General features: G+C 52.0%; 1 pseudogene; it reads right to left on the bottom strand.

Moving 5' to 3' along the window:
- Window positions 1-21,511, bottom strand: part of LOC112110112 — a 39,911-nt pseudogene extending 18,400 nt beyond the window's left edge.
- Window positions 21,512-26,561: the final 5,050 nt, after the last annotated feature.

The raw sequence follows: 26,561 nt of genomic DNA, 5'->3' as shown, positions 1-26,561 counted from the left end.
ACTCTACTGATGACTGGAGAACCCAGTAGGTTTATGATATCCGAGATACCAAGGAAGTGGAATCATATTAATGGACACTGGGAGTATTTTATTTTCAGATTCTGAAATTGTTTGACCTTGTTTCTTCATTGATTTACACCAACATGAAACTGGCATCACATTCTTGGACATGTTGAGTGGCGGGGGGCCTCACGAGGAAGGGCGTGGAGGAGAGGAGGGAGGTGACGAGCAGCAGGAGGAGCGGGCCTCGCAGGGGAGGGCAGGTGGAGAAGAGGAGGGATGCACCAAGCAGCAGGTGTGGGGGGCCTTGCAGCGGAGGGGGTGGAGGAGAGGATGGATGCGGTGACTGGCGGGGGGGCCTTGCGGGGGAGGGGGTTGGAGGAGAGAAAGGAGGCAATAAGCGGCAGGTCGGGGGGGCCTCGCGGCAGAGGGGGTTGGAGGAGAGGAGGAACGCGATGAGCGGCGGGGACCTCCAGACTGGGGATGTGGAAGAGAGGAGAGACGAGGGACTCAGCCAGGTAGCGGCTGGTGTTGGGGGCTTCAGGGAAGGGGCGAAGCAGGGACGGGAAGAGGCGGAACGCAGGCAGGGTCCCACGGTCCAGGCGTCTAGCTGTGGGCCGGCGGCAGCTGCGTAGCCTCTTCTGGCCTAAAATACCTGCCGCGTATGGGAGACTGAGCCATGGACTCCCCCTCGTGCCTGATGCCACTCAAGCACCTAAAACATTCTCCATAGAAAAGTACGGGCATCTAAGTCTGCACCATGGAAAATGGATAGCTTTGATATCTGGAATGGTGGTAGAGTTGCCAACTTTCTAGTCGCACAAAACCGATCACCCTAGCCCCGCCCCTTCCTCGATGCCCTGCCCCCTCCATTCCCCCTTCCTCGGTGGCTTGCTCTCCCCCACCCTCACTCACTTTCACTGGGCTGGGGCACAGGGTTGGGGTGTGGGAGGCGGTGAGGGCTCTAACTGGGGGTATGGGCTCCGGGGTGGGGTCAGAAATGAGGGGTTCAGGGTGTGGGAGGGGGCAAAGGGCTGGGGCAGGGAGTTGCGGTGCGGAAGGGGGTGAGGGCTCCAGCTGGGGGTTCGGGCTCGGGGGTGGGGCTGGCGATGACGGGTTTGGGGTGTTGGAGGGGGCTCCAGGCTGGGGAGTGGGGCTGAGGGATTTGGAGTGCGGGAGGGGGCTGTGGGTTGAGGCAGGAGATAGGGAGGCAGGAGGGATTGAGGGCTCTAGGGTGCAGCCAGGAATGAGGGGTTCATTGTGTGGGTGGGGGCTTTGGGCTGGGGCAGGGTTTGGAGTGCAAGGGGAGGTGAGGTCTTTGGGCTGGGGGTGTGAGCTCTGGGGATCAGGGGGTTGGGGTGTAGGAGGGTGCTCCGGGTTTGGGGGCTGTCAGGGCTGGGACAGGGGATTGGGGCTTGGGGCCGTGGGCTTACCTCGGACAGCTCCCAATTAGCGGTGCAGCGAGGGGGCTATGGCAGGCTGCCTGCCTGTCCTGACACTGCACTGTGCCCCAGAAGCAACCAGCAGGTCCCAGTCCTGAGGGTTGGGTGGGGGGGTCGGGGCCAGGAGGCTCCACGCGCCACTCTCACCCGCAAGCACCGCCCCCCCACAGCTCCCATTAGCCAAGCCTGTGCTTGAAGCAGGGACAGCACGGGGAGCCCCGTGGCCCCCCTGCCTAGGAGCTGGACCTGCTGGCTGCTTCCGGGGCACGCACGGCGTGCTGCCAGCCAGGACAGGTAGGGACTAGCCTGCCTTAGACCCTCAGCACCGCCAACCAGACTTTTAACAGCCGGATCGGTGGTGCTGACCGGAACCACCAGGGTCCCTTTTCGACCAGGTGTTCCAGCCAAAAAACGGACACCAGGTCACTGTAAATTATGGCCACCCATTATGACCTAGCTATTGCGATTCTAGTGTATGCAAACAAAGTCCTCTTTACTTATCCCCCACTCCCACTCCGGTTCTTTCTTTATCCACTTGCAGCATATCGTCTTAGACTGTGACTGTGAGCTCTCCTTGCCTGACTTGTCTGAACGGTGCCTGGCACAATGGGCCCCTAATCTCTCATTGGGGCCCATAGATGCCACTGCAATAGAAATCAGCACATTTTATTGATTATAAATTATCATTATTATTAATGTCAAGATGGAAACCTTCATGGGCACAGGCCTAGGACTCTTTCCCCATGGCCTTAGGAGACGTGGAAGAGGGACGATGCCGGTCACAGGGTGGCTGGCCCTATTAAGGGAGAGGGGTCTCTGCCCCACCTGTGACATAGCCAGTTCTCCTCCCCAGGTGGGGACAATGAAGGAGTGGTGACCGGGGGATCATGTGATCCAATCATGCCTGGGGTAGGTAAAACAGAGGCCTTTGGAGAGCCAGAGGGAGGAGCCCTGTGTAGAAGGCAGAGGAGGACTTGGACCTTCCTCGGGTGATAAGGCCGAACTCCAGACTAGAAGTCCGGAGAGTCACTGCTGGGAGAGCAGAGGTGCTATTGGCCACAAAAAAAGCCTTTGTGGCTTCTATCTGGGATCCTCGAAGGGAAACTGAGTCAGGGCCTCTGCAGAGCCACCCCAGGAAATGAGGGGGCACCGTGGAAACAGTGCCCCTGCTACGTTGCCCTGCTGCTGTCCCCTTCCATCCAGTCCCTGCTTCCTTCAATCCCACCCTTGATTTTTTCAGGCAGACCACTCCAGTGCCCCCCGTAAATCTCATGAGGCCCTATAAGCCTCCTGAGAGCTCTGCAGGAAAAGGGGAAGGGGATGTGTGCCAAGAGGACAGCCCCAGCTGCACTCTACTGCTCCCTTGGTCCCAGTGGGAGTAGGAGCACTCCCCCACATACCAACGTGTTAGCCTGAGGGACTGAGGCGCACAGGATGTTTATCGAGGTCCACACTTCACCTGCATGAGCCTTTGGAGGATTCCCAGTTGCTGGGAAACCTATTTAGGCCTGAAATCCCTCATTCCTCTCCAGTGGAGGCTCACTGAGTGGCTCTCTGGAGCTCAGGGAAACTCTAATGCTGGTAGAAGGTGAGTTTCCCAAGCCTCTTGCTAGCTATAAAAATAACAGTTGGTCACTTCCTACCTTGAATTCTTCCGCAGCTTCCTCTGCAGGAATCACGGTGTGATCTCTGTGCTGCTTGGATTTGTCACACACCAGGCAGATGGGGATTTCATCCTCTTTGCAAAACAGTTTTAGAGGCTCCTTGTGTTTCTCACACAGTCTCTCTGGTTCCTTCACTGTCTGCAACCTGAGTTCTCTGGCTGCTTCCACAATATTCCTGAGCTGCCTGTTTGGCCTGAGGTTCCTCTGGGGAAAGATCTCTCTGCACTGAGGGCAGGAAATGTCTGTAGCGAATCTCCCCCAGCACCGGGTGATGCAGGCTCGGCAGAAACTGTGATCACAGCCTAGAGACACCGGATCTTTAAAATACTCCAGACAGATGGGACAGGTCACTTCATCCTGGAGAGTTTTTGCTGGATTTGCAGCAGCCATGGCTTCTAGTGCAGGAAAGAGACCAGAGAGGAGTTTAATTTCACTTCCTTCTCAAAATGGGCTGACTGAACTTGACATAGTCGTTAGGCTTTCTCGGTGCGGTCTCATGCTATTTGTCTTTTGTGGACTGTAATGAGCCTTTGAATGAAGTCTGATGGGTACAAATTGACACTAACTCCTCCAAAATGTTGCAGATGCCCCACTGCCCTGCAACATACCCTGTCCTTTAGTCACTCGCTTGTAAAAATTAGAGCTGGTCAAAAAAAATTCTAATCCAACAATTTTTCTGTCAGAAAATGCCATTTTGTTCAAATCAAAACTTTCCATGGGAATGTGTCCACTTGGAAGATTTTTTTTTACAATGAAGCATTTCAATAAGGTTAAAATGTTCCCATCTGGATTTTCAGTATGAAACAATTTTGTTTGAAATTTTATTTTGCATTACGTTATCAATTATAATATAAAATGAAAAAGTCAAAATCAGACTAGAACTGTACAATTTTATTGAAATGAAACATTTCAATTCACCCCAAATTATTAATTTCTATTTAGTGTTGCTGGAAGGTTTTTTCCCACTCCAATTCTATATAAAAAATAAAAATGGAATTTCTCACAAAAAGGACATTCTGGTTCCCGACCCGCTCCAATGCAAAGCACCAATTCCTTCTACATGTTACTAGACACATCCAGCACACTAGCCACATAGACAGCAATACCAAAATACCTGTGACTGAAGTCTGAACTTCTGTGCCCACATTTCTAGCTACTTCTTCACACCTCCTTCAGTGAGACAGCCATGGAACCTTTTCCAGTAACTACACTGCTCACTATACATTTCTTCAAGAATCAAATCAGCATATGCATTTCTCATGAAAATCACTTTGGAGAAGTAGAGAGGATCAGAACATGTACCCCTTTCCTCTCACCGCCACCCCTTGGAAAATTCCAATGCTCAGTGAAAAATTGAATACTGAAATATTTTGGCTAAAACCCAAAATATTTCAATTTGGAAACATCACTGTGGTACCTGACAGGACTTGTCACTCCGTTTACTCATGCTTCCATTCTCCTATGCAGACCGGGGTCCCTGATAAGAATATATCTCCCATGATGCAGCAGGGTCTCTTCTCTTGGTGAGGCATTGCATCATGGGAGTCCCATGGGGAACCTAGCCCCAGGGCCGGTGCAAGGATATTTTGCGCCCTAGGCAAAACTTCCACCTTGCGCCGCCCCACCCCCCACATCAGTCCCCAGACCAGGTTCCCCCCTCCCCGTCCCCTGAACTCCCCTGGAGGGTGCACAGCCCCCCCACGAGCCCTCCCCACCCCACCGGTCCCCGTCCCAAGTCCACTCACTGGCTTTGCCGGGCTTGGGCCACTGCAGCAGTTCGGCAGGGAGGAGCCGCCTTCTGGAGGCACCAGAGAGCCAGAGCATCGGCTTTCGGCAACTGCGAGTCCCAGCCATGGAGGAGCCGGTGCGGCGCAGGCGGGCAGCAGCCCTGCAAAAGCGGTGGCGCGGCTAGCGGGGAGCAGCCGCACCTCCCCGCCCTTCCTGCCCAGGTTGCGGCCGGGCACCCCCCCCCCCGGGGGCTCCTACAAGCTGCAGCGGATGCCGGCCCCCATGCGCCCCCCGGCTGTCCCCTTGCCATGCTCGGGCTCTGCAGCTCCCGGGCACGTGAGCTGCCGGCGGGGCACAGGGCCCTGAGCCTGCTCCGTGAGGGGCAGTGGCGGCTCACACGCCCGGGAGCCGCAGAACCCGAGCGCGGTGAGGGGTAAGCCGGGGGGTGCGCCTGCCCGGGCTGCAACCCACCTGGTGCCCCCCCCGGGGGCTTCTGCAGTGGATGCATGTGGGCGGCAGCCCCTGTGCACCTCCCGGCTCCCCCCTGCCACGCTCGGGCTCTGCGGCTCCCGGGAGTGTGAGCCACCACTGTCGCATGCTGCCCCTCCCAGAGTAGGCTCAGGGCCCGGCGCCCTAGTAGCTCACATGTCTGGGAGCCGCAGAGCCCGAGCACGGCGAGGGGGGAGCTGGGGGGCGGACGGGGGCCGCCGACCACATGCAACTGCTATAGCCTGCAGGAACCCCCGGGGTGGGGGCGCACCGGGCCGCAGCCTGGGCAGGAGACGCAGCTGCTCCCCGCTAGCGGTGCCGCCGCCTTTGCAGGGCTGCTGCCCCCCTGTGCCGCACCGGCTCCTCCATGGCTGGGGCTTACCACCCCCGCAAGCCGACGCTCTCGCTCTCCGGTGCCTCCGGAAAGCGGCTCCTCCCTGCCGAGCCAGGACACCGCTTTTTTAGGGTTACCATATTTCAACAATCAAAAAAGAGGATGGGGGGGGAGAGCCCCACCCACATCCACTCCCTCCCACTTCCCACCCCCCTCAGAACGCCCAACCCCTCCCCCGCTCCTTGTCCCCTGGCTACCCCCTCCTGGGACCCCTGCCCTTACCAACCCCCCAGGACCCCACCCCCTACCTATGCCTCCCTGCTCCTTGTCCCCTGACTGCCCCCCCCCTGAGACCCTACCACCCTATCTGCCCCCCTGGGACCCTACCCCCTACCTGTCCCCTGGCTGCCCCAACCCTTATCCACACCCCGCCCCCAGACAGACCCCCGGGACTCCCACGCTCCATCCAACCCTCCCCCCGTGAGATCCCCCCCAGACCCCCTCCCAATCCAACCCTCCCCCTGCTCCCTGTCCCCTGACTGCTCAGATCCTTTTCCACACCCCTGCCCCCTGACAGCCCGCCCCAAACTCCCGACCCATCCCACCCCGACAGCCCCCCCAGACCTCCCAATCCATCCAACCCTCCCCCCACCCCCTGACAGCCCCCCCGACCCCCTGATCCATCCAACCCTCCCCCTGCTCCGTGTCCCCTGACTGCGCCAATCCCTCTCCACACTCCCGCCCCCTAACAGGCCCTCCCAGAACTCCCGACCCAGCCAACCCTCCCCCCTGACCCGACAGCCCCCCGGACTCCCCTTACCACCGTGCCACTCCAGCCGCTGGCTCCACGTGGAACCAAAACAAACAGGCTGCGGAGCCCACAGCCCCTCCCCCGCAGCGTGCTGGTGATGCGACGCTGAGGCAAGGGGAGGGGGGGGAGGGACTCTGCCTGCTGGAGGCCAATGGGAGCAGCTAAATCAGGCCCAGGTGCCCAATCAGCGTTGCTGCACTCTGTGTGAGGGGAAGCGGGGGAGGGAGGAAAAATCTCCGATGCCCCCAACCACTGGGCCCCTAGGCGACCACCTAGTTCGCCTAGTGGTTGCACCAGCCCTGCCTAGCCCATACAGTAGAATGGGGACATGAAGCAACCATACTACATCTCCCCTGGGACACTGTATTTGCATACCCATTTTAAATTTTTTTTTATTTAGAAGCATTTTTATTTAAAAAAAATAAAAACAGCGAGAATTTTGTTAAAATATTAGTTTAATCCAAACCCCAATTTTCCATCAAAATCCACAAAATTTTCAAGCAGTCAATCACAGGGACATCACATGAGCCCTTCCATAGATTATCTACCTGTGCCAAACACTCTCCTCTCCTTTCCTAGCTCGCCATGGGGCTAGCATGTTCTAAGTGATGATCCACTAACAGTTTGTCAATCTGAGATTTTTCAAAGCCTCCAAGACAAGGGATCTGGACACACAATTCAGCTGGAATCTCCTTGATTTCTTCCTTAACTCATGTAAAGTAAACATAAGCAAGACATGTAGCCACAATCTTCACTCCAAACTATGCGCTTTTTGCTCTGTGATTAATTATTTGGGGGCGGTATTTTCAAAAGCACTAAAGGGTGTTTTGTGCACAGATCCCATTCAAAGTCAATGGGACTTGTGTGCCTCACTCCCACAGGTGCTTTTGAAAATCTCATCCTTCTTTGGGAGCTTTGTTTTGAGGATAAGGATCCTGCAAACAGTTCGGAAGGTGCTTACCTGTGTGCATGGGAGTTCTCCTCTTGACTTCACTGCTTCCCATTTCCTTTACCCAAAGGCCTGTCTGACCTTTAGGACCCCCCATCCACTCTCCTATATCATTACATATAGCTCAAGCTAACACAATTTATTAAAGAGCAACCAAATTAAAAAAATAAGGAAAAAACAGGAAAGATGAAAGGAAAACACATCACCCTGCTCTGTGGCACAGGGACATTACAAACAACCGTCTCTGGAATGTAAGGGAAGTTCACAGTCTGTGCCTGACATGTCCCAGGCCTCCTGCCCAGGCCCCAGCTGTGCTTCAGGGATGCTGCAGGTCGGACACTTGCACTGGCGGGAGCCTCATACCTTCAGACTCTAGGTGGCAGGACCCTTCTTCCCAGTGTCGCCCCCCCCTTGGGGTTATGATCACTCCAAGTCTGGCCTGCCAGGCCTCTTGGCTGGGGGCATCTCCCTGCGCTGGACCCTGTGCCCAGGGTCCACCCCCCCTCGCTCCCTCTCCCCAGCTGCTCACCGCACCCAGCTCCAGACTGCCCCACCTCAAGCTCCAACTCCAGCCCCAGCACTCCTGCTGCTCTGCCCCAGCTCCCTGAGTTGCTCCTCTGGCCCCGGTTGCTGCAGCTCTTCTCCCAGCACTGACCTGCTCCCTGGGCTGCTTCTCTGGCTGGCACGGCTCTGCTCCCCAGCTCAGCTCGGGCCCCTGCTCTCTCCTTAGCTTGGCCCCACTCCGGGCTAGGCAGTTCCAGCTCACACAGAGGACGGGACCCACTGGCCTCCTGACTCCCTCATTACCTGCCCGCCCTGTCAATCAGACTGACCTGGAGCATTGGCTGCACGAGGTCACTTCAGGTGGAACTGGGAAGAGAACCCAGGTCTCCAATGTGGAAAGCCCAGGCACTAGCCACGCATTTCTACTGCCTTTTGGGATGAATACATAAAATAGATAGAGTCCGATTACCTCATTACCCACCACTGCACAATGGAGCCAGGAAGGGAACCCTAGAGCTCTGATCACTAATATTCTAATCTGTCTAGTAAGCATTTCTGTACCTGCTGGCACCATGTGTGTCAAGTCCCCCTGCAGTGATTGGCCTCAGAAATAATGGCAATTCCTCCTGAAGTTCAAGTGGTGGAGACGTGTGCTGGGGCTCAAGGACAGGGCCAGCCTTTGGGGTGGGTGTATGGGCCATGGCACAGGGTGGCCGGCCAAAGAGGGCACCGCCATGCGCAGGGTTTGCCTGAGTGACACCTGACCTGCCGAGAGCCAGCTGGGCTGGCAGAGGTGGCAGGCAGGCAGGTGAGCAGCAGTGTCTGGAGGCGAGTGAGGGACCAGCTAGGGGAAGTTGGATGACCAGCCAAGCCAGGTGATTCCTCCCCCCTGCTCCACTGCTGTGTGCAGTTGCTGCTGCTCCTAGTCCTGTCCCCCACCCTTCCTCCTGGAGCCTCTGGCCACTCTGGACTTGGAGCATCCTCCTTTCTCCTGTGCGGGGAAGGGGGGCTGATGTTGGGGTGGTCTCCTGCCCCCCACCCATGTACCTGGTCTCCACTAAGCTGGGGTGACGGGACAGAGGGAAATCTGTCTGTGCTGCTGCCTCTCTGGGTCCAGAGCTGCTGGCAGCTGCTTGTGTCTGAAAAAGCCTTCAGGCACATGACCCTGAGTGCTTTCTTAAAGAGACAGTGCACTCACACACTCACTCAGGCACACACACACAGTCTCCCTCACACAGTTCCCCCAACACACACGCAGGAGAGCAGCAGCTCCTGTTCTGTGAGGCATCAGGAGCTGCTGCTCTCCTGCCCTCTCCTTACTTAGCCCACGTGGGGAAAGTGACCTGGATGCAGGGAGCCCTGACGTGGCTCCTTGCTCCTCCCCTCACAGCCCCCTAGGGGTGCATGGGGCAGAGGAGCAGCAGTCCAGTGGGGGAGTGAGCAGCAATGCCAGCTGCTACATCCCTGCATCCAGGTCAGTTTCCCCACATGGGTGCAGGAGGGGGATGCAGGGGTGAGGGGCAAAGGGGGCACAGTGCAGGAGTTAGGGGCACAGGAGGGATGTGCAGGTGGTAGGAGTGAAGAGGGTGCAGGGATTGGAGCACAGGAGGTGAGTGAGGGGTTGGGGTATGCTTGACCCTCCGCTGTGCCCAAGACCCCTCCCCTCCCCAGTTCCACCCCTTCCCCCGAGGCCTCACCCCACCCTGCCTCTTCCTGCCCATGTACCCCTGCCCCACCTCTTCCCATCCCTGCTCCGCCCCGTCTTATCCCATTATGAGTCCTCCCCTCAGCGTGCCCTGCCCTCGCTCCATCCCCTCCCACCAGCGCCTCCTGCATGCTGCTGAACAGCTGATTGCAGCGGGTGAGAGGCGCTGGGAGGGAGAGGGAGAAGCTGATTGGCAGGGCCACAGGCGAGTGGGAGGCACTGGAGAAGAGGTGGAGGAGCGGCTGCCAGTGGGTGCTGAGCACCAACTCCTTTTTTCCTGTGGTTGCTCCAGCCCCCGAGCAACCACGGAGTCGGTGCCTATGGGGGAAACCCCCTCAGCCAGGATAAAGGAGAGGGATGTGTCAGGCCTCAGGGGAGAGAGCTCTCTACTCATTCCTCTCAATATTAAAAGTCCTGTCGACGTCTATGAAAATCCCCAGGGTCAGAGTTAAGAGTGTTTGGATGCTGTTCAGGGAGAGTGTTTTTGTTCATCAGCATGGGCATGAACTCAGCACCAATGCCGGTGTCAGGATTTTTTCTGTGACTTCAGCTTGGGATCTCCTCACTATTCAATGTGTTTATTTTTAGGGCTCTGTAGGTCATGGACTCTATCAGTTTAGTTGGTAACTTTAGCTACTATCTCAGGAAGGTATTTTCTCTGGAATCTCACCCTGTCTGTGTGCTCCTACGGGTTCCCCTCTTTTTGTTTCCAGTGCAGACTGCAGAGTGTCTAGAGGGGGAAAGTAGAAAAGAGATGAGATTTCAGACTTTCATATTTATAGCAGCATTCCCACTTTGACCTCTTAAAACTGTGTTTTCATCATGTCAGAGAAACAGACACAGAGGCACAGAGACACACTCAGGTATTTAATATAAACTAATCTGAAACCTTCTCTTTCCTCTCTCCTTCAGGCATCTCTCAGCAATGGAACCAACATCCTTGCAGCCTCACAACTATCCCAGGACACACAATCTATAAAACAGATTTGCTTTTCCCTCATCATCCCCTCCCACCCTTCAGACCTCAGTTGGTTTCTCTCATTCATTAATGCCTTTTGTCATAATCTAGACCCAGATCATGCAAAGACTTTGGCATGAAAGTAACTTTACCCACTTTTGTCCCTTTGACACTAACGGGATTTTGAGAGTTTGCGAAGTCCTGGCTCTATTTGTGAGCTGTGGGGTCTGTTTACTCAGCTTCTCTACAGAGAGCAGCACGACTGGGCCTCATCCTCCATAGACAGAAATAGGAATAATAGTAAAACCCTTTTATAAATGTGGAAATTGAGGTGGGGGAAGGTTGACACAATGGGACAGATTCACCCCTGTACCAGCAGGTGAGGGGTGACTCTGCTGTTCCGTGGCTGCAGGGGCTGGTGCAGACCTTGGCACAGGCTGAGGAAGTTCTAAAGCCAGCCAGAGTTACATCCCTATGACAACGGCCTCCAGGTGTCTTGCCCAGTGTGCAGAGTATCAGAGGCCCAGCTTAACACTGCCCACCTCACCCCCTCCCACTTCCACCGCATTCCCAGCCCTCTCAGGAACACGCCTTGTGCCTGCAGCTGCTGGGGAGGAGGCACCAGAGGCTGGAGGGATCCCTCACCATGGGGGAGGGGCTTTCTCCTTTCCTACAGCCCAGACTAGCTGCTGTAAGGGAGCAGAGCTCATTGACGGGCTGGGTCCAGATTTAATAAGCAGCTTTTAATTTATAGTCCTGGTTCTCAGAGGGGTTGGGCACCTGCTGCTCCACTGACTCCACCTGCAGCTGTGGAGGCTGCATAGCTCTGGAGCACCTGCCCTGAAGCTCTCTAGTTGGGAGAGAAACTCAGGTGCCCCAAATTAGGCCATTTTGCTCAGTCTGGGCCTGAATGTTGTGACCTTTGGTAAGTCGTGAATTAATATGAGACCTCTTGATGCCTGGGCCCCTGCTCCATCTGCTCCATTTGTCACATTTCTAATATTTATTATGTTCAATATCGAGAATGGGTACAAGGGTCATTTCTTATGCAGCAGTTCAGACAGACCCAGATTGTGTGTTTGTTTATAACGACTGACTTGGCTTTGGCCTGGTTTGCAGCTTGCTTGACATAAAGGAAATGTTGCCTTAAGTGATCTGTTCCGAAGTCACTATGTGGGACAAAGAGATATTTTCATCACACACTTTGCTTTAAGTCAACAGACATCCCAAACGTACTGCCAAGGAGCAGTTAGCAAAGTTCAAAAACCCCTATGTGGAGAAAAGTCAAAGTGACCTATGTATAATCAGTGGTAATAAACCAATCAGAAAAGAGAATAACATGAAAATATCTTGTACAGCAAAACCCCTGCCACTTAAAAAGTTCATGTATGTGTAGTGTATGAGTTATAGAAGATACTTAATATTCATAGCACTCAAAGGTGATTGGGAAAGAACTAATAAATATATAATTTGGATGTTTATAATATGTCAGACAGTGTAAGGGGGAGTGGGAGCATCACGGGAGAAATCCCCCGTGATACGCCTATCCCTCAGGAGAAGGAAACTGGGCAGTACTTCTTTCAGTATGTCTGTCATTTCTTACTTTAATACTAATTGTCATGTCAAGGCAGGCTTTTGGTAGGAATAAAGGTTTGAATTAATCAACCTGAGTGTCTTGGACTCCAAGTGTGTGGCATTCTCACCCAACAATTAAAAAGATGCATAATATAATTATGAACCAATTGACTAGAGCCACTCTCCTCCGACAGTTTCAGAGACTCATCCCAATTTCCCCTCCTAGATCCCGACTAGCTACCATATTAGATCCCTTCTAGGTACCTTTGAACTTCCTCAGAGTCTCCATTAAAGCAAGAGTTTTCTGGGAGAAACCACTGAGCCTCTTTTCCAGTTCAGGAGAAATCTCCCTTGGCTGCTAGAAATTCCCCTTCACACATCTAGACAGAAATAATGTCACATGGTTATCTTTCACTTAGTGACTCATTATAAGTTTTGGCTAGTGAGCTGCTGCTCTAATGGGCCTGGAATTAGAATTCCTATGCTTCTCCCAGCCTCAGAGCATATGCAACACAGCCCATGTCCATGCAACCTTCCCCTCAAAGGACCCAGTAATATTCTTCAGCTCTGGCCTGGAGAGACCAGCTCTGGGGATAAAAGGGGAATTGAATGTCCATGGCCAATTCACTCCTTGGTCTCCGTGCTCTGATGGACAGGAGGTTCCCATGTTAAGTGTTGTAGAAATCTGTCCACTAGGAACTAGACTGAGACACCAACTCCCCCGTCCCCAGCTCATTCCACATAGGTCTCCAAACAGTCCTCAGGTGGGAATGACTCTTGTCCACAGCTACCCTGGGCTGAATGTTGACCAGGGCCCCAGCAGTGACAGGCTCATATTCCATCCTCACAATCCTGAGGCAGCCAGTCCCCCAGGGACGTGACATCACTAGAATATAAACATTTTATTAAGATGATGTTTAAAAAAAAAAGTGTACGGTACAGAGTTTAGGCGTAGAAGTTTCTGGTGATCAGGGAATAGCATACAGATTATCAAGGGGGTGCGAAGTTCGGCTTAAGATCAGGTGGCGTAAGGAATACATAATCTGCAATAGCCCAGATTGGGGGTAAAAGGTTAACGGGTCAAAGTACAGACACTGAAATAGGAGGGGATGTTGTTCATATGATAGCTATGTTCAGGTGTGGAGTATAACAAGTGGATACAATGATGAGGATGGATTAACCCTCATTTGGTGAGTTTATGGTTCCAGTTCATATGGTCCAACGGGAAAAGTCTCTCGATCACTGAGATTCTATCTGCCAGCCGGGGTGCGACCCGGCATTGTAGCTGCTGCTTGGTCTGCCTCTGCTACCAGGGCTGGCTTTAGGCCGATTGCTGAATTGGGCCCCGCGCTAAGAGGGCCCCGCGCCGCAGCTGTCCACCCCGCCCCCAGCTCACTTCCCCCTCCTCCCCTCCCCTGAACCCTCCACCCCCTGCTCCTCCCGCTCCCCTGCTTCCCGTGAATCAGAGGTTCATGGGAAGTCTGAAAAGAAGCAGGGGCGGGCAGGCAGGCAGCACCAGGTAAGCTGGGGTGGCGGGGGGTGCGAGAAGGGCTCTGTGGAGGCGAGGCGTGGCCCACTCCAGCCCCAGCCGAGCAGCTCACTCCGACCCCGGTTCCGGCCGAGCGCGCCGGCCCGGCCCAGCCCCGACTGAGCACCCCCGGCCCCAGCGGCTCCGGCCCGGCCCCAGCGGCTCGGCTCGGCTCTGGCCCGGCCACCGCGGCTCGGCTCAGGTCCGGCCCGGCTCCCGCGTCTCGGGTCCATCTCGGGTCCGGCCCCCGCAGCTCGGCTCGGGTCTGGCTTGGGTCCGGCCCCCTCGGCTCGGCTCAGGCTCAGGTCCGGCCCCTCGGCTCAGGTCTGGCCCAGGTCCCGCGGCTCGGCTCCGGCCCAGCCCGGCCCCCGCGGCTCGGCTCCGGCCCGGCCCGGTCCCCGCAGCTCAGCTCAGCTCCAGCCCGGCCCCCACGGCTCGGCTCAGCTCGGCTCCAGCACGGCTCAGCTCAGCTCTGGCCTGGCTCCAGCCCAGCCCAGCCCCTGTGGCGCAGCTCGGGCCCAGCTCGGCTCCGGCCCGGCCCCCACGGCTCGGCTGCGGCCACCGAGCGGCTCCGGGCAGACCCAAGCCCCGCGACCCCGGCCGGAGCGCGGCCCGATTCCTGGGGGCGGGGCTTGCGTCAAGCCCCGTCCCCAGGAATCGGGCCCCGCTCTTGCTAAAGCCGGCCCTGTCTGCTACAAAGTAGCAAAGCAGGTCAATCTTTCCCATTCAACAGGTAATTCCAGAATCTTCTATAAAAGGGTGAGAACCTCAGGTTTACATGGATCAGAGAAATTTGTATCCAGCATGTGACCTTCCCCCACACATTTGGCTGTAGAGGCCTGAGGAGATGCGGTGCTAACATCATCTTCAAGCTGTTTCTGAGCATTGTGAAATGTGAGCGGGAGGGAGAGAGAGCCACGTACGTGCTCAAGGTGCTTCTGACATCCTAGAGGCGAAAGAAAGAAAGAATTTCTGTCCCACCTGACGCATACTTTGAATTCCAAAGAAGGGTTTTAGCAAGTATAGGGAAAAGAGGCCATGTTCTGGCCCTAGGGCCATGCGTTCACTGAGCTACAGGGGCTTTTTCATTTTTTATATCAAAGTGTCTGTAACTTTTCAAAGAATAATAGTCATTCACATTTCTGCAATGCACACACTGAGTTGCAATGTGATCTCTGACTGCTGGACTCCCATGCCCATTATTTTAGGAGAAGTCCTGTGCCTGTGTTGGGATCTAGAATGTTTCTAACTCAGTCTCACCTGCAGGCATTCACTCGCTGACTTCTGACACTTCCCCTCCATCTCACTGATCAGCTCACTGAGACGGGAAATCTCCTCGGAGAGTTTAGTGATATTTTTATTCTGTATCTTCACAATCTCCTTGTCCAGCTTCTCCAGCTGGGACAGCAGAAATCACTCTTGTTCCTCCAGGAACCGCCGCAGTTGCTGAAATTCAGATACAATCTTCTCCCTCTTGGTTCGGGTCTTTCTCTATAAACAAAAATAGGGAAAGGGCTGGTCAGGGACATGGCTGGAGCCTGGGGTCCTTTCACAGAGCTCTGAGTGTGCAGGAGGGAGGATTTCTTTGCAAATTCAAAGGCGTCTGACGCTGAACAGTATCATGTGGTTTCTGGAGAGAGGATATTCTCACCCCTCTCCATTTGGCCCCAGAATCTCATAAAGGGACGTTCCCACGTCTGACATGGTTCGGATCGTGCGTTATCCATGGCCTCGGAGACGCAGATCCAATGCAGCAGGGGGCAGGACTCAGCACTAGAGCTGGGTGGCATTTTCTGCACTACATTTTTTTTCCTGGGAAAATACAGATTTGTCGACATTGAAACGTTTCTTGATTTACTGTCAATGTCACCCAGTTGTTTTGTTGAAAAAAGAAATAAATGAATTTTTTCCCCCAGGATTTTATATTACATACATACATACATACATATATATATATATATTGTGACAGACTCAGACCAGTGGGGTACAGGAGTCTGGTAGAGGGCAAATATACTGGTCACTGGATGAGTAGTTTTCTGTTCCCTGAGTGACCAGAGAAGGGGCTGCACTAGAGTAATCAGGAACCTGCTAGAACCAGTTAACGCAGGCAGGCTAATTAGGACACCTGGAGCCAATTAAGAAGAAGCTGCTAGAATCAATTAAGGCAGGCTAATCAGAGCACCTGGGTTTTAAAAGGAGCTCACTTCAGTTTGTGGTGCGAGTGTGAGGAGCTGGGAGCAAGAGGCGCAAGGAGCTGAGAGTGAGAGGGTGTGCTGCTGGAGGACTGAGGAGCACAAGGTCCTGTGGTGAGAATAAGGAAGGTGTTTGGAGGAGGCCATGGGGAAGTGGCCCAGGGAGTTGTAGCTGTCATGCAGCTGTTACAGGAGGCACTATAGACAGCTGCAGTCCACAGGGCCCTGGGCTGGAACCCGGAGTAGAGGGCGGGCCCGGGTTCCCCCCAAACCTCCCAATTGACCTGGACTGTGGGTTCTTCCAGAGGGGAAGTTCTCTGGGCTGTTCCCCAACCCACATGGTGAATCTCTGAGGCAAGAAAATCCGCCAATAAGTGCAGGACCCACCAAGATAGAGGAGGAACTTTGTCACTATATATATATATATATATATATTTAAATGGTCTAAACTGAAACAAAACATTTTGATTTTGTCAAAATTAAACATTTCATTTGACCAAGAAAAAGACAAATTTGTGATTTGCTTAACATTTTATAAATAATAAATAAATCTTTGATTCAACCCAATTTTTTTTAATAGCCAGACAGTGAAAAAGATCTGGTATTTGCTGACCTCTACTCAGAACCACATTGACAGAGACAGGTGGAGAGAAAAAAAAATGAAACCATGACACAAAAAGCTGCACTCAGGCAGTGAGCTCTGCATTGGATACATTCAATTCACATTGGAAAAAAATTTATTACAGCCACTGTCAAGGTTAAGTCCCCAATGTAGGACTTCAAGTGCAGAGAATGGGGGCCCACAAGGACTCTAAAAATTACTACTTGCCACTCCAGGCTTGTATTATTTTCAAGGTTACAACTTTTCACTGACCTTGGGTGGGTAGATGCTGCCACCACCCAAGTGCAGAACCCCTATGAGAGTCCAGGAAGGCGCACTTTGGAATTCCTTCCTGTGGGGTACCCTCAAGCCCTTTCACACACACACCCCTCCGGGGAAGAGCTGAGAAAGAAAAGGAAATCGGCTGTTGCCACCAGCTAATTAAACAACATGTGCACAAACCTCTTAAGACACAAAATCCAATTCTGTTCTTAAAAAAAGTAAATTTTATTAATAAAAAAAAAAAGAAAGAAAATACGTCTGGGAACTCAGGCTATTGCTAGCTTTTAAAAGAGCAACTACAAGAATTAAGCACCAAAAATAATGTTCTTGAGGTTCAGCTTAAAGGTTACAAGCAAAACAAAAACACCTAGAGTTAGCACAGAGGAGCCATAAAGAAATAAAGGGGATAAACCTAATTGCGTCTTCCTAGACATTTCCTGATCTACTTACATATCTGGGGTTTTAAATGAGTAGTTTCTAGGTATGATACTGATGATTTTTTCCTACCTGACCAAACCTTCTTACAGCATAGCTGCTGCCTTGTCCGCCTCTCCCCGGGAGAACAACAGACAGGCAAAAGGGGAGTCTTTTCTCAATTTGAAAAAGTTCTAACCTTCCCATTGGCTCTTTTGTCCAGGTGCCCACTCACTTCCTTTTACCTATGCATAGCAGTGAGACTTTTTAACCCTTTACAGGTAGAGCAATTAGAGAACAGCTACTAAGAGGGATTTTATAGCTACTGGCTTGCTGGGTGTCCATAAAAGGGAGCTCCCTCCGCCCCTTCATTCATCACAGCCACAAAACCTGGACATTAATTCATTAATGGAAATGAAAGCTTAGAATCCAAAGAGGATCATGTTGCCCTTTTCTACGGAGAGGATTTTTTAGGCCCTCTGTATAGATGTGTGCACACGTACACACACCACACAGTATCCCAGGATCATGAAGCAGCAGACAAAAGTCCACATTCCCAAAGGCCACAAAGCAATCATTCATAAGAGTGACATGTGAAGGAAATAACCTGAAATAAAAGAAAAACTGTAATGAAAGAGAAACTGATGTAAGAAATAAGGAGGATGTGAGCTGTAGTGAAAACAAGAAAATCAACATATCTGGACAGCACCCTCAGGCATACAAGGGGGAATGACAGGAATGGAGAAATTGTCAGAGAACAAAGAGACTGCAAGCTAGAAGGGAGCGGAGGGATAGAACCCAAGACATCACACCCAGGAATACGTGGCTTTATTTAAGCTGGAACTCAGAACAGTAAACAAAGATTGCACAAGAGGATTCATCAAGATATAACTAAACATCCTCCAAACTCTGGATTGACAGAGGCAGAGAACTGTGAAATGAGGAGTGAACATGTAACAGTGGGGGTTTGTTCTAATGGGTTGGATTTTCTAATTCAAAATTCTGCTATTTCATTCATGTTAATTGTCACCTATGAAGTGAGTTTAATTAAGGTAACAGTAGTTAATATGCAGTAGACAAGAATAATAGTTTACAGTCGTTTATGGCCGTGGTTTTCAACCTGTGATCCGCAGACCCAGTCAGTGTCTAAGGGCTTGGCTACACTTGCAGGTTAGAGCTCATTAAAGCAGCCACGGGCGCCCTAACTCACGACCCTTCCACACTGGCAAGGCACTTAGTGCGCTGTGACTCCGTGGCTAGAGAGCTCCTGGTACTCCACCTCGTCGAGAAGCATAATGCTTGCTGTGCCTCGATTGAAACGCCCGGGCGTCAGTGTGAATGAGGCGTTGCATTACTGTGCTTTGATCGGCCTCCGGAAACATCCCATAATCCCCTTAAGTCAAGTGGCCACTCTTCTCATTGGTTTGGAATCGCTGCAGGAATGCAGATATCAAAGCAAACCATTACTGTGGAATGCTGTGTGAGAGAGAGAGAGGCGGGGTGGGGGGAAAAGGGGGATCTGCTGCTGCCTGAACTTACAAGACAGCACACTGACATGCTCTCAGCCCCCCAAAAACCCACTCTCTCTCCCCCCACATACACACAACACACTCCCTGTCACACTCCACCCCACCCTCTCCCATTTGAAAAGCACACTGCAGCCACTTGCATGCTGGGATAGCTACCACAATGCATTGCTCTCTGTGGCCGCTGCAAGTGCCACAAATGTGGCCACACCAGTGCGCTTGCAGCTGTCAGTGTGGACAGATTGCAGCACTTTCCCTACTGCGCTCTACGAAGGCTGGTTTAACTCAAAGCGCTCTACATCTGCAAGTGTAGCCATGCCCTAAGACATCCACAAAAGACTGAAAACTGATTGAACAGAATTCAACTATACATACAGACAATCCATTTCCAAAGGAGTCCGCACCTCCATTCGAAATTTGCAAATGCAAAAAAGTTGATAACCACTCATTTATGGTGTAAGCCTAAGTGGTAATTTCTGCAGAAAAAAAACGAATTGTGATTTACTTGTGATTATTGCCCACTGAACGGATTTCTGCTTTACGCCCAACTCATTGAGATAAAACATAATTGGGCCTCAAGCTTGCCCCAGCCTCTCCTTATTGCTCTGATTCAGAACGCCCCTCCATCCAGCTCGTTAACAATGCAGGTTAATAACGACGGGCACCTACCAGATATTCCTGGCTTCTCTTCTCTGCTCTCACTTTACATCCCAGCAGCTTTTCTCTCTCTTCCCTCAGAGTCTGCAAATGGGCCTGAATCTTTTCCTGAAGAAACAGAAAATGATTTGAGTGGTGTTATTTTTAGTTTTAGGAGTGTGTGTATGTGCGTGTGGCTTTTCCAACACAAACAAACACTCTACTGATGACTGGAGAATCCAGTAGGTTTATGATATCAGAGATATTAAGGAAGTGGAGTCATATTAATGACACTGGGAATGGTTTATTTTCAGACTCTTTGAAGTTGTTTGACCATGTGTCTCCATTGATTTACACCAACAGGAAACTGGCATCACATACTTGGATGCGGTGAGCGGTGTGTGCACGTGTGGAGTTTGCAGGGGAGGGGGATGGAGTCGAGGAGGGACGTGGCGAGTGGGGGGGGCCTCACAAGGGAGGAGGTGGAGGAGGGATGCAGCAAGCAGTGGGGGGGGCGAGTTCACAGGGAGGGGGATGGAGGAGAGGAGGAAGGCAGCGAGTGGGGACGCCTCATGAGGGAGGAGGTGGAAGAGAGGAGGGACGCAGTGAGTGGCGGGGATCTCCGGGCGGGGGGGAGTGGAGGAGAGGAGCCACTCACCAGGCAGCGGCGGGTGGAGGGGGCCTCAGAGAAGGGGCAGAGCAGGGACGGGAAGAAGTGGAGCGCAAGTGGATCCAGGGCCGAATTAACTTTTTGTGGGCCTGGCGCCAAACATATTGGTGGGCCCCCCTGGGGCAAGGTGCAGGGGGGCGGGATGGTCAGTCTCTAGAGTGAAGGGCAGGCTGGGGGCAATGAGGCACAGGGCGGAGGGAGCAGCCCGCTCTGCGCAGCCCAGCAGGACGGCACTGTTTACAAACCAGCCCAGCTCTGTGCGGCCCGTGTTCCCCTTCCCCTTGAGAACGGGCTGCACCACACCGCCCCCCTGCCCAGTGCCCCACCCTTGTGCCCAGTGCCCCCTCACCCAGAGACCTCCACACCAGTGGGGGGGCTGGTGCGGAGCAGGGGTGGGTAGAGGCGGGGGCGGAGCAGGACGGGGCAGCTTTCGTGGTGGGCACAGCCGCAGTGGCTTAGCCAGGTGGAGGGAACAGGGGGAGCAATAAAAAAAAAAGGCGCCACCCACTGTGGCGCTTTTACTCACCCGCTGCGGCGATTTTACTGACGGGGCGCCGCTCCGGGTCTTTGGCGGAGAGCCCTTCACTCGCACCGGGTGTCTTCACTCTTCGGCGGCACTGAAGGTCCCTCCGTCGAAATGCCGCCGAAGGTCCGCAGTGAGTGAAGGTCCCTCTGCCGAAATGCCGCCAAAGTGAGTACAAAGGCGCCAGGAAATTTACAAGGTGCGGATTGTACTCAGTGGGGGAGCAGCCGCTCCCCCCGCTCTCCCCCAGCTACGCTACTGCTCAGCCGGCCGGGGGATCGGGCTAGCCAGGGCCCCTTCTGACTCTGGGCCTGACGCCGTGGCACCACTGGCGCCATGGTAAACCCAATACTGAGTGGGGCCATCAAGGCCCAGGCATCCAGCAGCGGGTCGGCAGTGGATGCGCCACAGGAGGCTTAGCCTCCCCTGGCCTATTATACCCGCTGACTTCATCCTTCTGCTCCCTCAGCCCCAAGGACAGGAGCAGAATGAACATGGTGTTAATTGGGGGAAGGTGAGTTTCCCAAGGCTCTGGCTATAAAAATTAGTTGGTCATTTCCTACCTTGAATTCTTCAGCAGCTTCCTCTGCAGGAATGACGGTGTGATCTCTGTGCTCCTTGGATCTGTCACACACCAGGCACATGGGGATTTCATCCTCTTTGCAGAACAGTTTTAGAGGCTCCTTGTGTTTCTCACACAGTCTCTCTGGTTCTGGTTCCCTCCCTGTCTGCAACTTGAGTTCTCTGGCTGCTTCCACAATATTCCTGAGCTGCCTGTTCAGCCTGAGGTTCCTCTGGGGAAAGAGCTTTCCACATTCAGGGCAGGAGACGTCTGTATCAAATCCCTCCCAGCACTTGGTGATGCAGGCTCGGCAGAAACTGTGATCACAGTCTAGAGACACCGGATCTTTAAAATACTCCAGACAGATGGGACAGGTCACTTCATCCTGGAGAGTTTTTGCTGGATTCGCAGCAGCCATGGCTTCTAGTGCAGGAAAGAGACCAGAGAGGAATATAGTTTTATTTCCTTCTTGTCAGAAATGGGCTGATTGAATTTGGCACAGTCATTAGGGGTTTCTTGTCAGGGTGCGGTCTCATGCTGTTTGCTTTTTGTAGATTGAAAAGAATTTTTGATTGAAGAGTGATGAACAGGGCCCTACCAAATTCACCACTGTGAAAAATGGGTCATGGACTGTGAAATCCGATCTCCCCCATGAAATCTGGCTATTGTTGGGGAGGGGCAGGGCTGGGGGCACCCCAGCTGGGGGCTCCTACCATGCACCGGGTGCCAGCTGCTAGTCCCGGCCCCGTCTGGGGTGTGATGGGTCTTTCTATTCCCCTGCAGGAGCCGCTCCCGAAGCCGGCTCAGACCCAGCTCGGGTAACCTCTCCCAGCTGCAGGAAGCTCTGGGGCTGCTGGCTGGGAGCTCAGCTCTGAAGGCAGTGCAGAAGTGAGGGTGGCTGTCAGCCCCTGACCAGGGCAGAGAGGTCACGGCCCCACCTGTCAACCCCCAACCGGGGTGGAAGGCTGCCAGGAACACCGAGACACATGGTAACCCCACCCCCATACCCTGCAACCCTGACTTCTCCACTGCCGCTGGCAGTGGTGCTGGCTCTGGCTTTAGAACTGGGTGCCTGGCCAGCAGCCGCTGTTCTCCGGCTACCCCGCTCTCAAGACAGAGCCCCTGCAGGCTGCAGCACAAAAGTTAGGGTGGCAATCCCACAACTCCCCTACAATAGCCTTGTGACACCCCGCCCCCATGATCCCCTTTTGGGTTGGGACCCCCACGATTACACCACCATAAAAATTTCAGAGGTAAACAACTGAAACCGTGAAACTGACTATTTTAAAAATCCTATAACCATGAATTGACCAAAATGGACCCTGAATGTGGTAGGGACCTTGTGATGAGTCCAAATTGACATTAACTCCTCCAAAATATTGCAGCCTGCCCTGTCCTCTAGTCACTCCCTTGTAAAAATTACAGCTCGTCAAAAAAATTTCAAAAGGAACAATTTTTCTGTCAGAAAATGCCATTTTGTTTAAATCAAAACTTTCCATGGGAATGTGTCCACTTGGATGATTTTTTTCCATTAAGCATTTCAATAAGGTTTGTGATGCTGTATGGAATACGTGGGACACTTTCTGATATTATTGATACCTATATAATAAAAGTGGAATGAATCTTACCAGATATACCATGTAAGGTATCAGTGGAAAAGTTACAATTTGCTAAATATGATAGTCACTTTTATATGTTTGTGTCGTCTTTGTATCGTGACTTAGGAATATGTGTGACGTATCTGTATTTCAAATTTGTGCTTCATATCTGGGTGACAGGCACCCCCAGACAGATTGGTATCCGCACTGCCTACCCGTTCCATGTCCCATCAAGGGTCATCAGCTGTACAATGGATCCATTGAAAGAAGCCAGGGGCTACACTGTATGAGTCAGCAAGACATGTAGGGGCATGCCTATGGAAGAGAACTCTAAGGCTTTTCCATGTGCTTTGAAGCTTCTGTCTGGGACACAGGAAGTACAAGCCACATGGCAAAAAGAATATAAAATGCAGCTGCATCATCTCCATTTTGTCTTCAATAATCCTGCTTCCAACCTCTGGAGCAACTTCTCTACAAACTGAAGCTCTGAACAAAGGACTGAATGACCTAACTAAGCTGTGGATGTGTTTCAGAGGGACTCTCAAGACAGCAAACTCACCGATACTGCTAAGAACCTGATATATGGACTTTGAAGTCTTATGTATGCACCTGATTGCTTTACCATTTAACAACTCTCTTCTTGTTCTTTCCTTTTCTTTTATAATAAACCTTTAGTTTTACACACTAAAGGATTGGCTGGCAGCCTGGTATTTTGGGTAAGATCCAAACTAATACTGACCTGGCAATGTGACTGACCTTTTGGGGTCAGAAGAACATTTTCTATAGTGAGCAGAGTTTCAAATAACTTCTCACTGTACTGGACCTAGGTGCTGATTGGGAGCCAGAAAACTGGAATGCAATAAAGGGGGCTGTGTAATTTCTTTTTTTTTCAGCTTCTTGCTAACCAGTGTGGGGGATCAGGAGCACAGTTTGTGACTGGTTGGTGAGTCTAACTTCAGTGTTGTGTTATCCACCAGTTATGGAAGAATCTGCTCTCCTTTTCAACCTGCCCTGACCGTGGCATTTTCACCGTGGGCTGCCCCAGGCACCTTGGGTCACAAAGTTAAAATGTTCCCTTTGGCTTTTCAGTTTGAAACAACTTTGTCTCAAAGGGTATTTTACATGACATTATCGATTATAATATATAATGAAAAAGTCAAAATTAGAATAGAACTCTACAATTGTATTGAAATGAAACGTTTCAATTCACCCCAAATTATTAATTTTTGTTTAGTGTTGCAGGATTGTTTTTTTTTTTCATTCTGATTCAGTACAAAAAATAAAAATGGAATTTCTCACAAAAAGGACATTCTGGTTCCTGACCCGCTCCAATGCAAAGCACCAACTCCTTCTACATCTTACTAGACATCCAGCATACTAGCCATATAGACAGCAACATCTAAAGACCCGTGACTGAAGTTCTGTGCCCACATCTCTAGCTACTCCTTCGCACCTCCTTCAGTGAGACAGCCATGGAATCCTTTCCAGTAACTACACTGTGTGCATATCTGGTCACCCCATCTCAAAAAAGATTTATTGGAATTGGAAAAGGTACAGAAAAGGACAACAAAAATTGGGCAAAAAAAATGATTAGGGGTATGGAATGTCTTCCATATGCGGAGCAATTAATAAGACTGGGACTTTTCAGCTTGGAAAAGAGACAGCTAAGGGGGGATATGATAAAGGTCTATAAAATCATGACTGGCATGGAAAAGGTAAATAAGGAAGTGTTATTTATTCCTTCTGGTAACACAAGAACTAGGGGTCACCCAATGAAATTACTAGGCAACAGGTTTAAAACAAACAAAAGGAAGTATTTCTTCACACAACACACAGTCAATGTGTGGAACTCTTTGCCAGAGGATGCTGTGAAGGTCAAGGCTATAACAGGGTTCAGAAAAGAACTAGATAAGTACGTGGAAGATACATCCATCAATGGCTATTAGCCAGGATGGGCAGCGATGGTGTTCCTAGCCTGTTTGCCAGAAGCTAAGCATAGGTCTTAATTAATTGATTTGGTTCCCCTGTGAAATAAATGGAAATATTCCCAGTCATTTCAAAGAGTTTGGATCAATCCCTAAGTGACTTAGGCCTGGTCTACACTAGGCTTTTATGTCGAATTTAGCGCCGTTATATCGAATTAACCCTGCACCCGTCCACACCAGGAAGCCATTTAGTTCGACATAGAGCTCTCTTTAAATCGATTTCTGTAATCCTCCCCAACGAGAGGAGTAGCGCTAAATTCGAAATGGCCATATCGAATTAGGCTAGGTGTGGATGGAAATCGACGCTAATAGCTCCGGGAGCTATCCCACAGTGCACCACTCTGTTGACGCTCTGGACAGCAGTCCGAGCTCGGATGCTCTGACCAGCCACACCCCGGGAAAATTTGAATTCCTTTTCCTGTCTGGGCAGTTTGAAGCACAGTTTCTGTTTGGACACCGTGGCGAGCTCAGCAGCAGTGGCAGCAGTGGCAACGATGCAGAGCTCTCCAGCAGAGATGGCCGTGCAATCTAATAGAAAGAGGGCCCCAGCATGGACTGATCGGGAAGTCTTGGATCTCATCGCTGTGTGGGGAGATGAGTCCGTGCTTTCCGAGCTGCGCTCCAAAAGACGGAATGCAAAGACCTATGAGAAGATCTCTAAAGCCATGGCAGAGAGAGGCTACAGCCGGGATGCAACGCAGTGCCGCGTGAAAATCAAGGAGCTGAGACAAGGCTACCAGAAGACCAAAGAGGCAAACGGACGCTCCGGATCCCAGCCCCACACATCCCGTTTCTACGAGGCACTGCATTCCATCCTAGGTGCGGCCGCCACCACTACCCCACCCCTGACCGTGGACTCTGAGGATGGGATATTGTCCGCGGCCGGTTCCTCAGCGGACGGGGAAGAGGAGGAAGGAGATGAGGAGGACGAGGCAGTAGACAGCGCTTACAACGCTGATTTGCCCGACAGCCAGGAGCTCTTCATCACCCTGACAGAGATCCCCTACCAACCCTCCCCAGCCGTTATCCCAGACACAGATTCAGGGGAAGGATCAAGCAGTAAGTGTTTTAAATATCTAAACATTTATTTATAACATAACTGGCATATTTAAAATATTAACAATAGCTAAAGTGCTTTAAAACATGTAAACATTTATTTACAACAAAACAGGAAGATTTAAAATATTAACAGTGGGTAAAGTGCTTCAAAACATGTAAACAGGAAAGTCAAACAAAACGGGAATCTGTGCAAAGTGTATCATGATTAGTCTGTCTTTGGGCGCTTCAATATATAGTCCGAACTATTTTCAAAAAATTTCACAATGTCCGCTTCATGATTATAGTGCCCAAAACGCTGCACTCATTTGTCCCTCCAAGGGCACCTAGGCCAAAAACTGGTCAATGTAACCGGGGATAGAGGCGACATCCTCCGGGGAGAACTCCTCATACGCCTCCTGCAGGTGTTTTTCCAGCCTCATGAGCAGGTTCCTGGGCAGGGAGAGCTTATTAGGCCCCCCGTGGTAGGACACGTTTCCCTGCCACAACGCCAGCAGGTACTCGGGGATCATGGCCTTGCAGAGCATTGCAGCAAATGGCCCCGGTTTCTGCAGGCTGTCCCGGAGCATCTTCTCCTTCTGGCTCTCCAAGACCTTCAGGAGGGTGATGTCTGGCATGACTCCCTGCTGTGAATTAGGTAGGGGAAAGTTAGTATTGGGACTGCTTGCCCGTCCCTTTACAGAACTGCAACCGCCGGTTTACAGCCACGCAGTTTACAGCCGCGAGGGGGTGGGACAGGGCCAGAGTTCATGCTTGCAGGATTGCTGCCAGCAGAGACTCGCATTGCTTTCTATGTGAAAGGAGGCCAGTGCCACTCTTAAAGTTTTAA

This window comes from Terrapene carolina, unplaced genomic scaffold (assembly GCF_002925995.2).
Source record: "Terrapene carolina triunguis isolate 2854851 unplaced genomic scaffold, T_m_triunguis-2.0 Scaffold344, whole genome shotgun sequence".
Lineage (NCBI taxonomy): Eukaryota > Metazoa > Chordata > Testudines > Emydidae > Terrapene > Terrapene triunguis.
This window is presented reverse-complemented; position numbering and strand designations above follow the sequence as displayed.